Source organism: Ambystoma mexicanum, chromosome 4q (assembly GCF_040938575.1).
Source record: "Ambystoma mexicanum isolate Mex_15411 chromosome 4q, UKY_AmexF1_1, whole genome shotgun sequence".
NCBI lineage: Eukaryota > Metazoa > Chordata > Amphibia > Caudata > Ambystomatidae > Ambystoma > Ambystoma mexicanum.
In genome coordinates this window covers 251,058,760-251,080,007 of record NC_090928.1, presented here as the reverse complement: position 1 = coordinate 251,080,007, position 21,248 = coordinate 251,058,760, and positions in this window count along the sequence as shown.

Sequence of the window (21,248 nt, the reverse complement as noted above, 5' to 3'; positions counted from 1 at the left end):
CTGTGGTCCCCTGGTGTGGACGTTTATCACTGGCAGTGGACAGTGGGCAGCAACTGTTTCTGGAGGAGAGTGGGGAACGTGGGGTAGAGTGGAGGGTATAGTGGGCACTCAGCAGTGGGTACAAGGTAGACAACAGGTGAGATTTAAATCCTGAGGCGAGAGCAGAATAGAGATACCACAGAGGGCAGAGTCATAGTGGGATCCCTAGAAACAACTCAGCATGCTAAGAGGTGAAGGTACGCTACCTAAGTGCCGGTCACACAAATTACATTGTGAATTACATTGGGCATCTGGCAGCAAATTCATGGCCAGGCATCAATGGCATTAGGACCAGGGGCAACATTACAGTAGAACACCAGGGAGCATAATCTCAGAGGGAGGGGATTGCGGGGAGGGAATTAAAGTGGCCCCCAGGAGCAATAACCCATAGGAATCACTTTGCAGTCGGGCAAAATTGCAGCAGTGTGGTATATAGTTTGTAGTCGATGGGGGCAGGGGCCAGAATCCCTGGTTGATTCTAACAGGTATCTTCCCCAGCGTCTCCCAAAGGCCTCAAACCCCTCTCGCACCCTCCTAGACCCCTTCACCTGGTGTCAAGGTAGCTCCATACCTTCATTTTCAGAATGATGGTGATCCCTAGCAGGGTAGGGTCTTCTTCACAGGGAGGTTGATGAGAGGAGGGGCTGGAAAGATAAAAGGAGTGCAGTGTGGATTGCTCAAACTGCCCCTCGATGCTGGCTGCACCATCCCTTGGCCTCCAGTGGGTGCACCAGCGGCAGGAGGGTGAAGGGAAGGGGGTCTTGCAGGTCAGCAACCTTTTTATTTCAAGTAGACAGATTGTTTTATTTGTGGCTGCTATGGGGTCAGGAGCAATATTGTTTTAATACCTGTGAACTGGCCTGAGGTTACTATTTTAGTTTAGTTTAGTTCCGTTTATTGTTTGCTTGTTAGGCGCTTATACAGCAAATACATTCTATTTCAAAGCGCCCACAGGGCATCAGGGAGGGAACATGGGATTGAAGAGCAATTAAATATACAGAAAATACAGTGGAGGAGGGACGGCCAAGGCAAGTGCAGCAAGGAAGAGGGCAGTAGGATAGGTGCTGGGGTGTACGTGCTCAAGGGAGAGCCACAGATGAAGTGCAAGGTATGGTAAGTGCAATGCGGCCAGGAGCCACGTTAGGTGGAAAGTGCACGTCTCCAGTGCAGAGGGTGTGCTGAGGAAAGTGCTAAAGGTAGACAGAAGCTGGAGAGATTGGATGTGTGGTCAGGGGCCCGAGGATGCATAGGGGTCCAGTACACCAATCACAGCAACTGTGAAATTAGCAGAGGAGGGAAGGAGGGAAGGAAGAGGAAAAGAGGAAAGTCTTCAGGTGCTTTCGGAATTTAAGGAGGGGGAAGCTGTTCGATAGGAAGGATCCAGCTGAGGAAAGTGAGTGACCTTCTGCTCTCAGTTTAGCTAAACGCTTTACACACAGGGAGTTGGGGCCAGAGGAATGAAGAGGTCTAGAAGGGGAGTATTTTGTAAGAGAGAGTAGCAGATAGTGTGGTCCCTGGCCCCAGAGAGCCTTGTGGGTGATGCAGAGGGATTTGTGTTTTATCCATGCATCAACTGGGAGTCAGTGGAGACTTTTTAGGGCAGGAGAGATGCAGTTCCTGGGCTTAAGGCCAAGGATATGTCTCGCTGCTCTATTCTGGATTAGCTGAAGGGGTTGCAGGGTGGACGAAGGTAGATTGATGAGGAAGCTGTTGCAATAGTCAAGCCTAGAGAGAACCAGGGCCCGGGAAACATTGAGCTTCTGGGGGAAAGTGAGAAAAGGGAGAATTCCTTTGAGAGTGAGGGAGGAAGGAGAGAGAGGAGTCAAATATGACTCCAAGAATTCTATCTTCAGAAGGAGCATGGGAAGAGCCCAAGGTGGGAGGCCAGAAAGAAGGAAAGAAGATGGGAGCAAGGGTCTCAATCAGAAGGATCCTCTATTTTGCTGGCATTGAGGCAGAGATTGTTGGAAGTGCACCAGGCGCGGACGGAAGATAGGCAGTCAGAGTTGACGGAAGGTGCAAGTGAGTCAGCAGAAAGTTTGAATAAGTGCTGAGTGTCATCTGCATAGCATTGGACGTTGGGGGAGAATGAGGAGATGAGGAGTGCCAGCTGAGCAAGGTAGATATTAAAGAGCCAGAGGGAGATGACTGATCCCTGGGGGACAACACAGCTGGAAAAGCAAGTGGAAGAGGAGACAGTGTTCAAGATGACTTGGGAAGAGTGGTCAGTTAGGAAAGAGGTCAGCCATTCCAGTGCCCGTTCCGAGATACCAAGGGTATTGTGGAGCCTTTGTATGAAGATGGAATGGTTGACAGTGTCAAAGGCAGAGGAAAGATCAAGTAGGATGAGGACAGCTGGGAAGGTGGAGTCTAGGGATGCGAGCAGTTCTTCACTGGTGTTGAGAAGAACAGTTTCCGTGCCTCTGGATGCAGGGAATCCAGATTGATGAACGTGGAGACCACCGACAAGTTCAGTGTGCATGTTAAATTGGGGCAAGGCCAGCTTCTCCAGATTGAAATAGGGTGGTAGTTGAATGGACAGGTGGGGTCTGTTGCAGGTTTTTTTCAGGAGTGGGCGCACAAGGGTGTGCTTGAGGGAGGAGGCGAAAGAACCAGTTGCAAAAGAGTCATTGCAGAAATCAGCGAGTGTGGTGGCAAGAGAGCCAATGTTGTCCATGATGGTTCTGGACGAGCAGGGGGAACTTGTTTGGAATAAATGATTTAAATGCACTAAAAACCATTAAAAGCAAAAGATAGAATGTGCTTTTTATTTTCATCATAGCTAAAATGGGCACATTGTACTAAGTGCAACCCTCCATGCAAAGATTGGCTGGTCTATCCACCAAATGCTAAAATCGTGTTTTTAGACTGACCAACAAATCTGTCAAAAAGGCTTGAGTGAAATAAATTGCAGGTAAATAACAGATTCTTTGTGGATAGCCCTAGAGCGTCTAATGCATTCTTTGAGGATGTCTTAATCACCATTAAACATTTCTTAACTAGCAAGAGATCATGCACAATTCAGAGCTTTTCATGAAATATGATTGTTAGGTAAGATTTTCATAGCAATGATAAATCTTCCTGACCTGTGTCAACCCCAGAACCTTTTTGCTTTTACTACTGGTGGATTATTTTTCCATATACTTTTTTGAGTGGGAACCCTTTTCCACACTCACAGAATCTTTTACTCTTTTTATGGGTGTCATTTGTAAGATTCTCCATAGTGTCTTTTAAAAGTTATCCTCTTTGACAACTTTTGGGAAATAAGTGCCTATTGTTGCTGGGCTGTCCTAGGGGCTCCCTTTTTAACTTTCTCTAGCTAACCTTGTGAGAACTACAATTCCCAAGGGTAGAAAGGATCTTTGGATCCCTTTTACATTTTATCAGGTGAGACCAGCATCCCATCCCCCCACCTTATGTGGAGTGCTGGGGAGATACTGAGTATCCCCTTTCTCATTTTAAATGCAAGATTTATGTTAGAAGGACAAACTTACCTTTAATGGCTGATGGCAGTGAACTTTTTAGTAATTCGGTGCAAATTTACAGCAGGCTGTTTCCATAGCCCCGTAAAGGCACTGATGGTTGCTCATTTTACCAAAATGGCTGCTGTCTTCTTTCTTCTGCCATTTTAGTATTTAATGTCCATTCTTGTTCGTTCCCTTGACCTACAGGGCAGGACATTCCTTTGTGTGATTTTTATCTTCAGTGGGAGTCCTGTGGACTCCCCACCCGGGCTCCAGAGTGTGTGTGAAGGCAGGAAGCAGGGAGGAGTCGAAAACTCTGCAGTCCTTTGTCTTCCAGCCTAAGTGTGAGAATCCAGTTCAAACTGGGAGGCTGGCTGTCCTGGAAGGATTGCCAACCCCACAGGTTTGAATGTTGCAAGGCTGTTTGATTGGCTGGGCTCCTGCATAAAAGTCTGATTCTGAAAACTGAAGAGGTAGTCGACCACTGGAACCAAAACCAAAGCGGAAGATGAAGGAAACACAGTGACCTGAGAGCCTGTTGTGTAACCGGAGTCTACTATAGCCCATCCTTCTAATCAAACTGGGGACTCCAAAAACAATGACCCCCGACCCAGAGCCTAGTGTGACACACTAGACACAAGGAGACCTGTACTTTGAGCCATCCCATGCCATGCTGCAACTTTACAGGGCTGCAGTACCCCAATAACCTGGGACCTCGAGCCAGTGTGCGGTGCACAGTCTTCCAAAATCCGAACTTTGCTGAAACTTTGTGAGCATCCTGCTGGACCTCCAAAGGTGCAAATTGAGTCCAAAAAAAGTCCTCTCACCTGAGTGATGGATCCTGCAAATGGCGACCAGAATCCAACTAGCAATATTCTGTCTTATTCTGTGCTCCTGAAAAATTCATCAAATCCAGAGAGCTGCATCCAGCCATGAGGAAAACCTTGCCTGGAGCCTTCCCTGTGATCCTTGCTGCAAAAGTCCTTCCAGTGTCCTGTCTTCTGTCTTCTTAATGAAGAAATTCAACAACCAGGTTTTTGACTGCAGATCCTGAAGTCCTCCTGCTGCAAAATCTTCTTCTGGGCTGAGGTACTGTGCTGGCTCAGGTATTTACTTAACTTACGTTTCTTGTGATTCTTGTGTAGTTTTGTGGTGTTTTCTGTGATTGGGAGGTCACTCATCTAGCTCATCCAGACCCACTGCTAGATGCTTCCTAGGATGTCTTCTCTGAAGTCCCTGGACCCTCAACTAACTCTAAAGTAAAATACTTACTTGCTTCAATAGTATTCCTTTGCAACTCTGAACTTTGCCTGCAACTGAGCCCTATCTCACCCTCCCTACAGCTGGCTCCTAGAACACTAGGATCCCTCTTCTGCCTCTGAGAGAACGCATGTACTAGAATTGGAAAGGGATGGGTACTTTAAGGGGTCTGCCTTGAAAAGTAAAACAAGAGTTGAAAGGTTTACTTACTTGTAAATTAGTTAGTTGGTAACTTTTAACTCTCAGAGTGTATAGTTACAAAACAGTTATTACTTACCTTAGATATGCATTGCCATTCAGAAAAGTATATATAGGATTTACTTACCCAGAATAAGCTGTGTGCCTTCTTAAATAAGTATTCTCAGAGTCTTACTTTGCTTGGAAACTGTTTCACCATTTTAACATAAAGTAGGTAAAGGGTTAACTTACCTGTGAATTGGATTCCCCTCTTCCCAAAAGTAATGCTGTTGGTTTCACTTATTTATTCCTTTTAGGATAATTGTATGGTTGCCCAATTGGGCCTTGCTTCCCCTGACTTTCTGTAAGCCTGTCCAGAATAAGACTGCCCAGGTCATACTTACACTTTCAGTTGCTTGTAGCACCTTACAAAAGTATATAGGTTTTAATTACCCTGTGTTAGTTGTGTGCCATCCAAAAACAATTCAAAAGAGTTCTTGCTTAGCTTAATATGTGCTGAACTGATCTGAAAAGCAAACTGTAATAGCATATTACAACATTAGGTTTTATCTGCCTAGAATAGCTGCATTCCATTCTTGAAAATTGTTCTTAGGCGTAGCTAACCTTGGTCTGCCTTGAGCCACCCAGAAACAGTGCAATGCACTCTTACTGATTTTAGACTTTGTTTCACTGAGCTGAAAAGTAAGCGCAATTGTATATTACATCCCAAGTTCCAACTCCCCTGCAATAACTGCGTCATCCTGAATCAGAGTTATATGTTTTTACTGTTCCTAGAATAAGTGTTCCACTATTCAGAAAAGTATATTGTCCAGTTGATTTACTAAGTGGTTTCTTTCTGAGTGTGACGGTACAACTGATAGGGTCTACCACCCTGGTATTAATGAAAGTTATATAAAGGTAACTATTGGTTTTGACTTCCCTAGAACTGCTGTTTGGTGTTCCAAATTAGGTTATATGCTTTGGGCTGTGTACCTTCAAGCATAGTGTTGTGTTTTCCTATAATCTGTTTATATGATCTGTGATAGTACTTATTTCCCCCAAGATTGATCTGGGCCTACTTGTATTTAAATTAACCATTTATTTTTGCAATACATAGTGTTTCAGTTTTTCTTTAGACCATTTGTATTATAATTTCTTTGTACTGAGTCTACAGCCCTCTTTCCCTCCTAAGTTACGCCTACCTGCTCTCTCTATGCTACCCTGAACTCAGGTGGTACAGTCTTATACTAAGAGTGGATTCTTGTACTGTCTCAGTTGAACAGTTTAATAAACTCTTAGTTGGACTTAAGAAAAACTGTCCTAATAATGATCATCCTATCTAAAAATGCCTCCATAAACCCTTGGTCCGATTTGCATCAACTGCATAACCGTGGACCATTAGGTCAATTACTTACTTCTTACTTAGGTGTTGGGTGCCGTGAGTTATTCTAGACTGGGTTAAACAAACTTCATCTGTGCGGGCCTCCCTTCATTTCAAATTGTGCGGTTCCAGTCCCATTCCATCAATAAAGCAGCTGTGTGCAGTGCTAAATTTGTGGGTGTGTTTGCCAGGGCTCAGCCCTGAAACTTATTTCTGAGCCCCAGCACTTATGGTCTCTGGCTCAGTTTGATAATGTTGTGGTGTTTTGACACTTTTCTGTCAATCAGTTGTAGTCACATAACAAGCAACAACACTATACACTGGCAAGGCTCTTTGCATCTTGGACTGGCTCATGTATTCATGAACCTGATGACCCATGCAGAAGGGCAGTGCCAGCTATCCATTTTCATGGATAACAGTGAGTTGGAGAGGGAAAATGTTCCAGTCCGTCTGCCTGACATTGGTCCAACTCCACTACTGTAATAACCACCAACACTTCCACAGCAGGGTGGGTGGACAACAGGACAGTCACCAGCCAGCAGCACCAACACAAGGTCAAAAGGCATGTCATGATTGCCAACCTATGTATAGAAGATCTTGCTGCAGTGTTTGACAGGCAAGTTCATCAGTTTAATAATGATTCTAGCTGCATTTGTCCATCAATATGCCATAAGAGGAAAGCATAGTTTCTCTTTTGTTCTGTGCAAAGATGGTCACCATGTTCTACTTGCCATCTATCGAATGAGAACAAAATGTTGAAGATGATGATGTGTTTAAAGCAACAATTTATCATTTACCTTATTTCAAGGCACATTTGTTGTGTTTTATGATATGTTCATTGGTGTCTGTAGATTGCACATCTACCATAGTCAGTGCATCTGCCACCTTCAATGAGCCGGTGGGAGTTGCAACTTTAACTGCAAATGTGTCCACAATTTGGGGAGCAGCCATAAGTGGTGGCAACATGGATCTACGATATAACATTGCATCCATTACTGCGAATATGATTTCGCAGAATTTTTGTGTGTATCTTTCATAGCAAATTAATGCGGAGGAGATCCCCCGCAGCCCCATCCCCTATCCCTCCACCTTATTAATACCAAAACCCACCCCCCCTCTATATTCCGATGAAATGTGCAGAAAAAGATCTGCCGAAATCTACCTTGCAGTAATGGGCTACGAGGTTTTGGTACGCTACTGGCAATAGTGGATGGTGAGGTGCTCACCCTAATGTGTCACAAGTATGTCAACAATATTTGGGCCCTGGCACTTCATTTTTTGCAAACTAAGCACTGGCTGTGTGGCTAGTTTAAGCCCAAAAACAATCTGAATCTATTTCCCCTCTGTGCCAGGAATTGCACTGGCTGCCTTTTCAAGGCTTTAGAACATTGACATTTTGATGTCTAGTTTTCAAATGTATCCATGGGCTTAGTCCACTATAGCTGGAAAATAAACTTTGAATTTGTTCCCTGGGGAAGGCTCTTTGTTTTGCAGGCTTGTACCTTTTGGTGGCCCGCCCCTCCACATTTAGTACCAGAGGGGAGAGGAGTTTCTCTGTGCAGGCCCCCATGGCTTTGGAATGTTTTCCCCTGAGTAGTCACCTTGTTTCCTACCTGTCTTCATTCAGTAGGGTAATTAAGACACATCTCTTTAACTTAAGTCTGGATAGAATACCAATTCAGTTTCTTATGCTTTCTCTCGGTTTATGGTCATTTCATCTAAAACCATTGCATCTAATGCCATTCCATCGAAATCTTCCCATCTAAATTTGTTTCCATCTAATGCATTTTTTTTTCTTTTTCTTTCCCCCTACCCCCAAGCCCCCTTTTTTTACCCTTTAAAGTACACCTGAATAAACATTAACCCTTTACCCCCCAAAAACATGTCTTAGATGTAAAGTTTTTGAATGGAAAAATGTCGATGGAATGGTATTAGATGGAATGGTTTTAGATGAATTGACTAGATACCCTTTCTCCCTGTTCAGTTTGCAATCCTTTCACACTGCGAATTGGCCTTTTCTAGCCTGTTCAAGGAAGTTGTTCAAGGGAGATTGTTGCATGGAGTGGGGGCGGGATGCAGAAGTGGTAACCTGCAATGAAAGGGGCAGCGCCACTCTGGTTCCTATTGTTACCCACCAACCCAGCCAACCAACAACAGGTCTGTAAATCTCATCTGAAGACCAGTCCAGTTGTAGATACCAGACCTCGATGGCCAGGATTATGGGACGGATGACTTGTGGCCTGAGGTATGGGATCAGCTGCAGAAGATGAAGGCTAGCTCTGGTTTCCAAGCGAAGATGCTCTCACACTGACTGCAGAGCAGCATTCTGAGGTCCCCCCGAATCACAGCAACCAAAGTATTATAAAAGCAATGCACTGTAGATATATATGCAACCTCAAATTGCTGATGCCTCCACTCAACCCTCCTTCTCCTCCTCTGGAGCTTCCTGCTACCTTTGCTCTGTCTGTCCATTCCAGCTCCTTTGCTCCCCTCACCCCCAAACCACATGCTTCTGTAATCAGCCGGGCATGCACATTATCCACAGCACCATGTTGTTTCCAAGCTAGGCTTGCGCTTTATAAACCCCATACATGCATTCAATGTATGCGGTGGGAAAGCAAGTGCATGAGAGCTTAGCAGCAAAGAACTTGACAGGTGTTCGATTACTGCCGGGAACAGGCTGGCAAAGCTTGTGCCTGGAGGCAGTATGGTGAAGGGGTGGTGGGGGCGAGTGCGACAGAGAAATCATCTGTGGTAGGCAGTGAGAACAGAGCTACAGAAGAAAAGAAAGGCACAGGCGTGGCCAACACAGTTTTAGTGGCAGACATGGGCGCTGCTAGGAAGCCAATATTCCTGTGACTGAATTGAAGAGGGGTTGGTGCCTGCTCCTGTTATGCCCCTGAATACAGAAGTTCTCTTTTTGTGCATGCCGTTCACACCTTATCTGAGGCTGCAACGTGGCATGTAGAAGGTGCCAAGTGTGCCATGGAATCACTTAAAAATGGGCTCTCGAGGCCTGTGGAGGACACATATCTCTATCAGCAGCACTGCATAGCCTCTAAAGATTGGGTCATGCCCCTACGGGCCAGACAATGTCATTCTTTGTGCCTGCGGCGGCATAGCTAAGATTGAAATACTCTAAGTCTAGCCACAGTTTGCCTAAATTGCTGCTTCATCACTCTTGCACTTACTCAGCATGTCTTCCCAGATAAGGTAATTCCCAACTCAACACCATGACCTATACCATCAGACAAATCAAAATCTCAATCTCAAGATATCCTCACCAGAATTTGTAGGTACTAACCTACTGGGCTCTATCAATCCTATTAATGTTGCAGGAACCAACAAATAGCTGCAGTGCCATGAACAAGTCTTGGGCACTTTTGTATCAACTTCCCCAGCTTGAATAAATATCTTGGTGCTAATCCCTTGCATCTCCCTATCACTCTTAGAACAAGTAGTGCAAAAACATTTGGGCACTATATGTCCACTAGACAAAAAACCCATAATCCTACAACTTATTCCAAAAAGCAAAATGCTATTTACATTCCAACTCTTGGAGCATCAGCCACCATATGCCCACCAATGGTCTAACAATAGAGGTAGGCAACGTGAGCTGTCATTAACAGATCAGGCAAATCCCTCTCTACAAAGCACTGATACAGGTCATCATTGTCCCCGTTAGGGGGCTCGTTAATTATCAGCTTCCAGCAGTGCCGGACTACCAAATAGGCAAAGTAGGCCCCAGCCTATGGCCCCCCACTCCTTTTAGGGGCCCCGCGTCAATGGATCAAAATAATATTGATTTCATCTTAAAAAGAAAATTAGACTCAAGCTTTCTTAAATTGTTTCCAAAAGATAGAAAAAATGAATCAGCTCAAAGAAAGGAAAACTTTTCATTGAGGACTCTACAGATTATACAGAAAAGACTGTATTAATGTAATGTACCCATTATCAACTTAAAGTACATAAACCAGAGACATTAGATTCACATAACAGTTTGTCTCTTAAAAGCTCTTCTTCTGGCAGCTGGCAGTTTGTAAAAAGATCTGTTGCGTACATTAGTGATGGTCATCTCCATCTAGCAGCTGACGTGCACACTACTTAGTTCAATGTTATCCCAAAAGAGCGCACGCAGTGGCGCACGAGAAGCCTCCAGAAACAAAGCTTTCTGTGAGTTAGTCTGTCGTGAGATCCCGCGACTCCAGACCCTAGTAGAATATTTGCGAGTAGAAGCATCGAGAACACCAACGAGAGTATATATACGGCAACCGACGTCTGCATTACTAAGTTAGCTTTCCTGTGTTATAATCAAGTCTGATTAACTTCACCGTCTAATTTCTACCGTGAACAGATCTATCTTGTTCAGGCACTTTTACTCATTTTTGGCTAAAACGTAAGAATTATTTCATTTTCTAGAACAAAGCGTAAATCGTGTTTGTCGTCGCTCTTTTGTAGACTCATAATGTCGGCTCTCGAAAAGAAGAGGTACCAAAGTGGTGCAGAAAATTAAAAACATATTAGGAGATAATTTGCGAGGGGGGCCCTGACGTTTGGATTCCCTAGGGGCCTCGACAGGGTTTAATCCGGCACTGCCTTCCAGTGCAGTTGACCTTGGACTCTGATGTTATGTGGTATCTCCTCCCTGTGGCACAATACAGGAAAATGAATTGATCTATTCATGAGCCGGCCATTACGTTGCTAGCGCACTGTAAACAAAATCTCTTAAACTATATAGGCAGCCTGAAACAAAAGAATGCTCAATGAACAATCATTTGCATATGTCTGAAGTCATATCCATCCCAATCCACTCCCTTCAAGGACATAGTTTGTCGCCTTTCCAGTATTGCACTTAGCTTCCAAAACATTGACAGTCGGGAACTAGGGAAAGAAGAGTTGCATTTGAGAATTCTCTTCAAATCTGCAATACTCAGAATTGCATCTAGGCTTCTTTTATTCTAAAGACTACGTTTCCCAGAATGCTTTGTGAAGAGCATTGTCTCCATTCGTGCAAGTCAAAGATAAGTGAAGCAAGCAGAACACCGGTGGCTGGCAGGTGATAGCATGTGATCACACCTGGAGTAAGTGATCACTAGCACTCTCTTGCTCTTGGGCCAGAAATAACATAGTGCCCCTGTATCCACAAACATGTACAATTTGGCTGTGTACTCTTGTTTTTGACCTAAAACACACTCCAGTGAATCCCTTTTCCTGAGCTTGATGTGCTTTTAGAATATTCCTGTTTTCACTTTACTTCTCTTCTCCTTCCCTTTCCTGGGTGTGGATGGGGAGATTTTGTGGTTCTGTTATTATTTTTTTGCTGCACCTTTCTTTCCTAGGATGTTGAGTGGTGGGTGTTGTTCAGTTTGTTTCCCTTGCGCTGACTACTTGGTTCTATGCTGTAATTGGGATTAGTGTGCTCGCTGTAGTTATATTCTTGCCTGTGCTTCCTTTCTGTCCCTGGATGTGGAGGGTGGGTGTTGGGGCCGGGGCTGTTCCAGTTTGTTCCATTGCCCTGCTTCCTTGATTCTATGTTGTAATTGGGATTAGTGTGCTTGCTGCAGTTGTATTCTTGCCTGTGTTTTCCTTTCTGTCCCTGGATGTGGAAGGGTGGGTGTTGGGGTTGTTTCTGTTTTGTTCTCTTGCTCTGCTTCCTTGGTTGTATGTTGTAATGGGGTTTAGTGTGCTCGCTGCAGTTATATTGTTGCATGTGTTTTCCTTTCTATCCCTGGATGTGGAGGGGTGTGTGTTGGGGTTGTTCCTTTTGTTTCCCTTGCCCTGATTACTTGGTTCCATGTTGTAATGGGGTTGAGTGTGCTCCCTGCAGTTATATTTTTACCTGTGCTTCCTTTCTGTCCCTGGATGTGCAGGGGTGGGTGTTGGGGTTGTTCCATTTGGTTCCCTTGCTCTCATTCCTTGGTTCTATGTTGTAATTGGGATTAGTGTGCTTGCTGCAGTTGTATTTTGCATGTGTTTTCCTTTCTGTCCCTGGATGTGGAGGGGGGGGGGGTGTTGGGGCCGGGGTTGTTCCAGTTTTTTCCACTGCCCTGCTCCCTTGGTTCTATGTTGTAATTAGGATTAGTGTTCTTGCTACAGTTATATTCTTGCCTGTGTTTTCCCTTCTGTACCTGGATGTGGAGGGGTGGGTGTTGGGGTTGTTCTGTTTGGTTACCTTGCTCTGATTCCTTGGTTCTATTTTGTAATTGGGATTAGAGTGCTCGCTGCAGTTATATTCTTGCCTGTGTTTTCCTTTTTGTCCCGGGATGTAGGGGGGGGGGCGAGTGTTGGTGTTGTTCCATTTGTTACCTTGCTCTGCTTCCTTGGTTCTATGTTGTAATTGGGATTAGTGTGCTTGCTGCAATTGTATTCTTGTCTGTGTTTTCCTTTCCATCCCTGGATGTGGAGGGGTGGGTGTTGGTGTTGTTCCATTTGTTACCTTGCTCTGCTTCCTTGGTTCTATGTTGTAATTGGGATTAGTGTGTTTGCTGCAGTTGTATTCTTGCCTGTGTTTTCCTTTCTGTCCCTGGATGTGGAGGGGTGGGTGTTGGGGCTGTTTCGTTTTGTTCCCTTGTTCTGCTTGCTTTGTTCTACGTTGTAATTGGGATTAGTGTGCGCGCTGCGGTTGTATTCTTGCCTGTGTTTTCCTTTCTATCCCTGGATGTGGAGGGGTGGGTGTTTGGTGTTGTTCCGTTTGTTGCCTTGCTCTACTTCCTTGGTTCTATGTTGTAATTGGGATTAGTGTGCTTGCTGCAGTTGTATTCTTGCCTGTGTTTTCCTTTCCATCCCTGGATGTGGAGGGGTGGGCGTTGGTGTTGTTCCGTTTGTTGCCTTGCTCTGCTTCCTTGGTTCTATTTTGTAATTTGGATTAGTGTGCTTGCTGCAGTTGTATTCTTGCCTGTGTTTTCCATTCTGTCCCTGGATGTGGAGGGGTGGGTGTTGGGACTGTTCCGTTTTGTTCCCTTGTTCTGCTTCCTTTGTTCTACGTTGTAATTGGGTTGAAGTGCTTGTTGCAGTTGTATTGTTGCCTGTGTTTTTTTCCTTTTCTTTCCTGTGTGTGGATTGGGAGATTTAGCAATTCTGTTCTTATTTTAAGCTGCTCCTTTCTGTCCCTGGATGTCGAAGGATAGGTGTGGGGACTGTTCTGTTTCTTTCCTTGTCCTGATTACTTGGTCCTATGTTGTAATTGGGATTAGAGTGCTCGCTGCAGTTATATTCTTGCCTGTGTGTTCCCTTTTGTCCCTGGATGTGAGGGGTGAGTGTTGCTGTTGTTCCTTTCGTTTCCCTTGCCCTGATTACTTGCTTCTATGTTGTAATTGGGATTAGAGTGTTCGCTGCAGTTGTATTCTTGCTTGTGTTTTCCTTTCCGTCCCTGGATGTGGAGGGGTCGGTATTGGTGTTGTTCTGTTTTGTTCCCTTGTTCTGCTTCCTTTGTTCTACGTTGTAATTGGGTTGAAGTGCTTGTTGCAGTTGTATTGTTGCATGGGGTTTTTCCTTTTCTTTCCTGTGTGTGGATTGGGAGATTTAGCAATTATGTTCTTATTTTAAGCTGCTCCTTTCTGTCCCTGGATATGGAAGGATAGGTGTGGGGACTGTTCTGTTTTTTCCCTTGCCCTACTTGGTCGTGTGTTGTAATGGGTTTAGTGTGCTTGTTGCAGTTGTAACATTGTCTTTGTTTTCCTTTCTTTCCTGAGTGCACTGTTGCTTGGTGTGTTTAGCTTTGCCATGTATTAGGTTTTCCACACTTTATTGTAAGTCTTTTTTGTTTTTGTTGATCTGCTGGTTCTGGGGGTGCCACTTCCAACCCACATGGTGTTTCTTGTCTGTCCTCGGGGGTACTTTCTTCAAGTTACCTTATATACATTATATAAAACCACCACGTTTTCAGTTCACAGGCGCTGCCACAGCTGTCCTACCTGTGGGTTTAGTGCCGGTGGCAACTCTCACAGTAATTGTGGACAAGGTGCATTCCGGGCTTCAGTGGAATCATAAGGATCTTCTTTAGTGCTCACACTACATATATTGTACTGGACATTTTTGTTGGTTACTATCAGAAAAGGTTGATGTCTGTCTTGAAGCCGTTGTGCGGCGTGACGCACTTGCCTATACAGGGCTCATCTCAGCCTCGGTCTGTGTAATCTCAGTCTGGAAGTCTCCAAGCGCTGCTGTCGCTACTTAGAGTTTCTACAGGGACCGTCACGCAGAGGTCAGGTTACTCATGAAAATAGCGACGCGGGGTGGGTGTCCCCGCATAGCAACGCAGCAATCACATTGATCGCATATCAGACAGGCGTGTTTTCCCAAATCTGTGGCGTGAAAGCAACAGAATGAGGATGCCAAGCATGTCAGCAATCATTCCCGCTGGCACACATGGAAGCGCTGACACATTCATAAAGTTCCTGTGCATGCACACTTACATTCAAGAGGGGTGGCCCAGATTACACCATCGAATCAGGGGTTTCCGACTCCTAACAATTCTTTGTTTAAATTATCGTTCTAAGCTTGACCATTTAAAAGTCGTATGGAACAGCGCGTCTTGTTCATATGCTTTTCTATTATAGATGTCATTAAACCACTGACTACGTTTTTGGAAGCATGGAGAACCGGCGTCAGCACCTTCTGTGGGCACCTAGGTGAGTCCTACAGGATAGGCGGAGTCTGATAAACAGGATCCCCACATGAACCTACCCGTGAGACGAGATGTGCCTTCCCAACAATGCCTTTTCCTTCACTCGTCTCTGGGGGGTGCCCCTGTTCCCACTGCGAGAAGATTATCCGGAATAAGGGAGCATATATAGTGGTGGTCGATGCGCGCCAAACCCTCCACACCACAACACAGACTCTGTAGAACTCAAACTGGGCCGATGGGTATGCTTTTAGTCCACGCAGCTTTGCATGCGGCTCTCAATGTAACAAGCAAGGGGCTCTCAATGGTATGATTCACTTCTTGTGAAAGGTAGCCTCTGTCTTCAGGCCTTACACACTTTACAATTATATCTGCGCTCTCTCGCATGGCCGAAGGGGTCCTCAGGTCACCCTTAGCTGCCCACAGACTCTGAGAATAGGCAGTCTATTTTGTGACCAATACTCCATGATGATCATCATGATCATGATGATGGCAATGATCATCATTCAAAAAGACAAGACCTTGGCTACAAAGCCAGCGGTGTCGGTTGCACTCCCAAAATACCACCGGGTGGTGTATGATATTCTTAGTAGTTTTATGAAGGAATATATGCTTGAAATGTTCCTAAATCTTCGATATTCTTTTAGTTTCTGATTATTTGTCCTTAGAATGCAATTAAATATTCAATCATAGGTGGCAGATGCCTATCAGGGCCAATGCATTTCGGACAATTATGTCCTTCATCAGGGCCAGTGTAATCTTTTCACTGTTGGTGATCACAGCAGTGGATGATGTCTATTTCTTAATACTGCGTTCTACTCATAAGAAGAGGCGATTGATCGCGGCAGGTACTTGGCGTTCCTCGTGTATAGCTGCTCTGTCCTTGTAACGACTGTGCAGGTTAGCGTTCTCTATAATTTGGAAAACCGCCGCAGGGATCATCATTCTCATTCTCCTCATCATCCTCCCACTTCTCCCATTCTCCTCATCATGCTCATAAACCACCTCCTCCTCTTCGTCACCATCATCAGCATCAACTACCTTCTCCTTATCTTCGTCATCCTCATTTTCAGAAGGCTAGGCCCAATTCCCAGTTATTGGAAAGTCACTTCATTATTAGAATCTTAGATAAATAGAGATTTGAAATACAGTAGAACAGATTCCAAATGAAGCTGATTGCGAGAATGCGCTTCATACTCGCTGCATTTCAGAACTGTATTGGTAGCATGTCCCATATCATTGGAGTTGCAGACGAAAAGGCCTGGCAGCCCAAAGCATGATGGTAATCTACGGAAACACCAGTTTGTTCAATCCCAAGAACCTCAATGGGTAGTTCCCTGCTTATTGAGTAGATGCTCTCTCTATAAGCATTCCTCTATATGGGGCACTTTGAATGTTACTGTGGCACATAGAAGACAGCAGGCATCTTATCTCCCTTAAACCATTGCAGTCCTCATCCATGGAAAGGGCCATTTGTATTGCACTCTGTGGGCCTCATTACACGGATGGCGGTAAGGATTTACCGGTACCGGTAAATCCTTACCTCCTTACTACGAGGTCCCTTTGCGGGTTGGGGGATTTAACGCCTGCTTTTTGCAGGCGTTAAAAACCAACCCGCAAAGGGACCCAGGGAGCTAATTACGGTACCGCAATTTGCGGTACTGTAATTAGCGCCTTCCCCATTCCCATTGAGCCCTATGGGGCAAAAATGGGAATGGGGAAGGGCAATGGTGGAAGGGGGAATTACCGCCCCGCTGACCTTGGAATGGGGCGGTAATTCCCCTTTCCGCCAAGGCAGTGCCGGTATTTTACCGGCATGAACCATGGCGCTAATAGCGCCATGGTTCTCCGCCATCCGTGTAATGAGGCCCTGTGTCTATTAGGAAAGTGTGTAGGGCCAGGTGTTGCGAGCGTGACTGGAAGAAGGGCATAGCAGCACTATAGCTCCTGCCTTTATGTGATCCTGCTGCAATTGATAAGGCTCAAACAAAGGAGCACTTCCATAGCTCTACTCTAGGCAAGTCCTTTGCGTCACCCCTCTTTACTTCTGGCTCCCTGTAGGTAAATGTAGTAACTCTCGGAAGGAAGACTGCCAGCAGCATGAACACCCCCTTCGTCCCTCTTGATGGAGTCATGAGCTCTATGCTACAGGGCAGGATTCTCCTCCAGGTGAAGGATATCTTTCGGATGTATCTTCCCAAAATATGCTCAGTCCTCGCTGAGCAGGGAATACACCAGAGGCTCCTAAACCCAGCAATGCCTTTTCCTTCACTTGGCTCTGCGCCCCTGTTCCCATTACGAGAAGATTATCCGGATTAGGGAGCATATAAGGATGGTTGATGTGTTCCAGCCCTTCCACTACGGATGTCATTGTGGGGCCTGTAGGGTTCGCCGCTGCGACCCCTGGCTGATCCCTTGCGACCCCTGGCTGATCCCTTGCGACCCCTGGCTGATCCCTTGCGACCAGGTGAGACTCCTATGTCTGGGCCCAGGGGCACAGCCCTTGATTTTGTGTTAGCTGAAAGATGTACATTAAGTTAACACTACATCTTTCACCTACAGCCTTTACAGACGTATGCAGTCACTTAACCATTTTCACGCACACGTGTGTGTGGCCCAGCTGCCTAGTACAGTATTGATTTGTTCTGTTATGTGATGTGCCTGCCTGTTTGGGCGTGTCCTGTGCCGGGAAGGCTTTCTCCATTTTATGGACAAAGCCAGTGGTCGAAGTGGGCGGGAGCGGTCAGGAGCGATGCTCCTCTACTTCTTTTAATTAAGTTTTACTGTTCCTATACTTTTATTTTAAAGCGAAACCGTTCCGGAACGGTTTTGTTTTAAAATAAAAGTGTAGAAAGAGGATGGAACTTGCATTTTCAGTGCACTGCACAGGACGTTTCCTTAAAGAGCAGGCACATGTGTTTTGGGGTTTTTATTGTGCATGGGGGGGACGCGGTGATGGGGTCTGTGGGGAGCGGTGCAGGCCAGTAGGGAACATAGTTCCACTTCTTCTTTTCATACACTTCGACTACTGGACAAAGCACTTTGTGCTCTACGCTAGTAGCATCAGACTTTGCATTTAAAGGCCAGCAGGGCAACAGAGGTTAAGCCCCGCTATCTCTCAAGAACTGTTATTAAGTGCAAACAGTGCAACTTTGTAGCCTGTGTGACTGACAGCAGACTTGGGCAGATGAAGCCAGGGTCTTCTGTCAGTCATCCACACATTAAATACCCATTGGCTGTTTTTGTCAGCCAATGGAAATGAAATGTGTGCTGTGCGTGGGTGGGGCTGCAGTGCCACACCCTAACTCTTGCGTTTCTGGGGCCTACACGCATGGGTTTGTCTGCAGAATTCGGTACAGAGTGCAGCCTGAGACACTGGCCAGAAGACCGTCACCCAGAGGAGGAGATCGAGCCGTATGAGGAAGATAGGGCCGGAGCCCTGCAGGCTGGTGTTCTAGGTTGCCAATCAGGTAAGTTTAATTCATTTTGTTAAGCAGTATATCGAATATCAAGAGCCCCCACTGTAACCAATTTACTGCAGTGCAACTTCCGCAGCCTGGTTAAATAAACATCCTTCAGAGAAGAATCCGGAAACGCACTAGGGCTGGCATAGTGGGACTCCAATTAGGATCTCCCTGTAGCTCTGCCCTTTGTTTTAGGGACTCAAATCAAAGTCTTGGGCCTTAGAAGAGTGCAAAGGTCACCACAAAGTTAGGACCATACCTCCCAAAAAAGATTCTCTGATTATTGAGTGCAACTGCGTACATTACCTTTCCAGTCGGTTCCCCGTCCTCTATGGAGGTGCTGCTGCAGCTGTGCAACATAGTTATCAATGATTTAATCAGCAATAAAACGGGTATGATCAAAATAGATATTATGGCGCAGCACAATGGCAACTGTCTACAACACAACAATTGCTCATTGAAGCTGGCAATTACCACTGCTGTTTTTAAGTGACTCAAGGGTACTCATTTTATCCTCTTAAATATAAAATGTTGAGTCACTAGAGTTCAAAACTGTTACCTGTATACAGTTTAATATGGCAGATGCACTACCCATCGAGCAACATCGGCGAAACCCATATGTGTCACGTTGCCCCATCCACTCCTTCCAATTTGTTATGCATGCTTTCTTCCAAAACGAGGCAATGAAAGCCTTATTTACAATATCTTAGGGCGGTTGGGGACCTGAGAGATGCCATTAATGAGGGAGATTGATCGCGTACGTGCCCCTTTTAAGATTGGTCTTTCTTGGGATATCCACTCTAGTGGGGGGAGTTGTTAGGAGTTTTGCTGTGTGTGCTCACAGTTGGCTTCTGATCACTTTCACCCCTCCTGAGACTTAGGGCCTCATTACACGGTAGGCGGTAAGGGAATACCGTTACCGGTAACGAAATACCGGTAACAGTATTTTCCCAAGCCGATCACGACCCGGACCCACCGCTATTAGTGGACCCGTAAAGTACGGCGCCACCAATAGCGGCGTGGCCGCTTGCGCGCGACCCCCACACCGTAAACAGCGCCATGGCGCAAATAGCACGCAATCACAACCCATGCGTACACGGCAATACCGGCATCCCAAAGACCCAAAAAGCATGTACCGGCATGGCGCTAATAACAGCATCGAAAACCACACGTTAAGAGTCCTGAGCAGTGTGCCCATCTGCCCCAGGTGGACACAACCAGCACAGGTGGAGTCAATGGAGACAGCCAGCACTAAAGAGCACACCACACCCCTTCCCACACCCCTTCCCACAGCAAGATGGTCCCAACACCAGCAGCATGACATAGGCCTGCGTACATGACTGCAGTGCAGCACCAACAACAACAGGCAGCACCGAAGAGATGTAGGAGTAGGAGTAGTAGGAGGAGGCCAAGACCTGCGCAGCAAGCACCACCGGGGCACCCAGAAACACCACAAGGGCAGCCAACAAACCCCCGGAATCAAGGCGAAGATGACCATGGTATGTGTAAGGCACAACAAATTGTGCATCTGATAGAATGTGCCCATGGCACCATGCAAACACCAGATGAGCATGATGTGGATGTGGATGAGTATTGTCGAAATGCCCAGCCCGGACATGCAAGAGGCGATGGCATGGCGGGACAGAATCCGCGTCAGCATCGCAATCAGGAATAGCATCAGGAACAAAGGTGGAATATCATGCATGGAGAGACGTGCATTGTTGCCCTTGTGGCCGTCTTGAGGCCCACAAAGGGCCCTCTCCCAAAGAAAATCACACATACACAATGATGGAGACCATGCCTGTTTTTCAACTGCAGAAGAGTGTATTTTGAACATAACGTGTACAGAAAGTGCATAACCCCAACTGTGCAAACACCCTCCCCCCCTCCCCCTACAACACCCCCGAATACACCCTTCCCCCCTCCCCCCACAACACCCCCGAATACACCCTCCCTCCCTCCCCCCACAACACCCCCGAATACACCCTCCCTCCCCTCCCCCCACAACACTCCCACGTGAGTTCCAAGGCGTGAACATGTCCTTCCCCAAATGTGGCCGATATTCCTTGTTGGCCCTATTTGTTGGCTCCTTCTTCGGGCGTTTGCGATGGTGTGCGCCTGAGGTTGCGCATAGAGCGGCGTAGGGGGCTTGTCTGCCGCGAACTCCCAGAGGAGGCTGGGCCTGTTTCCTCCTGGGTAGGGAGTGGACATCTGCCCTCAATCGCCTCCGCAATGCGGATCATGGCCTGCCTGAGTTGCCCCATCTCATTGCATATGCGGTTGGTGCATGCCTCCATAGCCTCCCTCGTCTGGCGTGCGAATGCACCAATGTCCTCCCTCAGGTGCCCTGTCTCTGCCACATGTTGACCTACCAGACCAGCCATTTCGGTCTGCCTCTGGTAGATGGCTGATAGGTCAAGTTCCTCGTTGTCTGCCAGTGGAATGGCTGATGCGCCTGGATCAATAGCACTGGCATCAGGCGTAGGTTCCAGGGGGCTCCATGACACATCATGTGTGTGGGCGGGCGATCCGCCTTGGCTGAACGGACCTGGTGAAAACATTGGGGATGCGAGTAAGTGGCGTGTGGGGATGGGGCTCTGACTCAGATCCTCATTCACCGGTGCTTCCTCCGCATCGGAAAGTGGCCCAGTGGCTGCTGCCTCACCCGTAGAGCTGGTGGCAGCAGAGTGCACTCCCTCCATGCTGCCTTCAATTGATGGGAGACACACTCCCGTGGTTACCACAACAGCGGCAGGCATGGCCTCTGGCTGCGTGGCACTGCTGCTCCTGCTGCCTTTGTCCCGGTCACTACTCTTGGGTCCCCTAGAGGATGTTGCGTG